Source organism: Bufo gargarizans, chromosome 3, assembly GCF_014858855.1.
Source record: "Bufo gargarizans isolate SCDJY-AF-19 chromosome 3, ASM1485885v1, whole genome shotgun sequence".
NCBI classification, from domain to species: Eukaryota; Metazoa; Chordata; class Amphibia; order Anura; family Bufonidae; genus Bufo; species Bufo gargarizans.
Window position 1 is genome coordinate 393,602,532 of NC_058082.1, and position 3,062 is coordinate 393,605,593.

The window sequence follows — 3,062 nt, forward strand, 5'->3', positions numbered from 1 at the left end:
GTAGGCCAGTAAACGCGCTTGGCTATTGTCTGTTGTCTCCTAGGAAAGTGAAGGAGGGTGTCCGTGCATAAGCAGTACGCCCTCCTTCACTTACGGGGCCATTTTCTCGATATAGGTGTCCGTACAAGCGGTGGTACCTGAAACTAACAGACAATGGGGGCATATCCTAGCAATATGACCCCATTGTCATTAATCGGAATAAACTTGTAATATTTAAATTTTATACACATTTGTTATTCAAAATCTTGTAATTTTTTAATCTTGAATTCTATATTATTAAACAGATGTGTGAACAAACAACAGATAATATTTGTCAAAAGTAAATTGTATTTATTTTCATATTTTTGAAAAATAAAAATTATTTAACGATGTATTTTTTTGGTAAACAAAATTTAAGACAATAGCAAGACAATAGCGGTAACTTAACAAATATCACTATACACATTTTATTAAGAATACTTTATATAGAATAGTAAAAGTAATACTAAATAATCAAATTACTACTATATAAAAAAATTCCTCTCCTCGAAATACACAGAGAAATCTATAATGAAATTGGAAGATGATGGAATTCTTTTTAAAATTTTTGTACTTGATTATAATTTCTTAAGATTATTTTTTAATTTTTAAACAAACATATATAACATTTGAACTAAACAGTGGTAGAAATTTCAAAAAACTTTGATTTCTTCTTCTTGTAGTCTATTTTTTTTTTACTTTTATAATCTGGGATGCGTTGAAATTAGGATTTAAAAATTCCTCTTGTCCAAATGAGTCTTTGTTTTTTTATATCCTCCTTGCTGGGTCTCTCCATGTTACTAATATTAGGAGGAAGTGAAGGAGCTCTTGAAGTCCAGTCTGAATCCAATTCTCCATTAGCAATTTTGAGAACATCATTGCACAATTTCTCTAGATAATTTACGGACATTTTCTCATAGATGTTCCTTGCTATCCAACGGCTATTGCCTTTTGGTAACACAATGTTGGTTCTTCGTGTGCCTAAAGGCTCTGTTTTTTTCTTTTCAACAGTTACAACTGCCTGAGTTCTACCGACATTGTTATTATGTGTTAAGACGGCCAATTTAGTCCGCGCTTCCATACCGTCAATGGAGAAGTGTATCCTCTTTGTGCGATACTTTAATGCAAGGTTATGGAAATTCTCTAAAGCCCCTGTATGGCAGTTGTGTACCAGATGTTGAAGATCATTCTCTAGTTGCCGGCTATTTACAATCTTTTGAATGTGGAGATAAGGTGGTTTATCTTTTTGTAGCCAAAAAATTTTATCATCATTTTCAACAACAATTTCGCCATGTGAACATTCGGAATACAACTCTCCATCCCACTGGTGTTGATCAATTAGATGTTGTAATAGCGATAGCCATTTTTCTTTCAAAAGGTCATTGTTGTCATCGCAAGTTTGTATGCTCCACCAAAAATGCCGGATTATTTTTGGAATCCAAGGTGTTATCTCCTTACATAACTTTAATCTGCTTGCAGAAGTAAGCTTCTTTTTGAGTGACTTGGCATAATGCCATACATCAAACTGGTGTTTGATATTGCTATATTCCTGTCTCATTTTCTTTCTGATTCCGACATGCCGATCAGATGCAAATATTTTTATGTTGTATTTTTCATTTAGTATTCGATCGAGAACAATCCCGAAGCCATGCTTCTCCATAGCAACAGAAGAAGAACATTGAGTTCTTTGCACGACTTCAAAGTCTAATATTTTCATTGTGACGGTGTCCATCATTGTGTACACGCAATATTTTGCATTATGTCCAGGGCTATCACACTGCCCGTCGCCTGCAATGCACAAATCTTTATGCAGAATTTCTTCTTTGGTAGATTTTTTATCTAGTTGCCAGGCCAAATCAATAGCAGGGAAAAGAAACTTACTTTGGTAACGGTAAAAACTTTTTTCAGAAAAACTCAACAGGCCAAATATATTAAAAAGTTCTTTTACCTTATGAAAATTCAGTCCACTAAACAAGATTGCTGCAGCGAGAAGTAAATTGCCCGCGCCATAATTTTTAATTTTTGGTTGGTTTTCAAAAACTTTAAATTTGTGACCTATACCACAAGTTGCATTCACTGACATATAGGTTCCTTCAATATTCTTTTTAAAACTTTTAATAAGAAATGGACAGTCAACATCAAATTGACATTTTACCTTATACAAGAGATTGTCCAGGCATGATTCAAAAACTAGAAGTTTATTTTCCAACACCAAGTCTTTTTCTTCTGTAAAGTTGACCAATGTGGTTTGTTGTTTTTGGATATTAGAAAATGTATTGAATGAATTTAAGGTTTCGTTATCGTCAGATGTCAAGCTTTGATCATGTGGAATGTAAGTTTCATCCTTTTTCGAATTGTCTAACTCTTCTTCCGTAACACTAATGGATAAATTCATTAAATCATCTTCTATTGTTTTTTCTTGTGTCTCTTGGAGAAGTATTTCTAAGTCTTCAGTAACTGGATCGATCTCATTAGGAAAAAATTCTTTTTCCAAATTTCGCCTTTTCCTTAAAGGAGATGCAACTTCTTCTGTATGGTATTTTCTTGTTGAATTTATTATGGAATGTGGAGTCGAAGAGGTTATTGGTAACCCGAAAACCCTATTAGTAAAGTTTGGATTGGAGACAGTAGTGCATTCATACTCCTCCTTGAATGTGATGACACAATTACTGAAAGTGTAGTTGGTCTGTGTACTAGCATCTTTAAATTTACTGGACACTTGTGTCTCTTCATTAATTAACTCTTCCACTATTGTACTCGATTCTGAAGGTTCATTCAAAGCTAACATTTGTTTGCAGTCTCTCCTTCTTTTATACTGTTTTTTTTTAAAGGATTCCGATATTATGCTTCCACCATCTTCAATTATTGGAAAAATTGTTGGTAACGCATCTTTTTTAAGATATTTTTGGTGGTTAATCACTTCGTAGCAATCGTGTGTAAAATGACAAGAGCAGATTCTAAATTTGTCCTTTTTCCTACCCTCCAGTATTTTGGTAACCATGCTGTTAATATCGTTGAACTTTTGTCCAGTCTGCTCTAGCCAT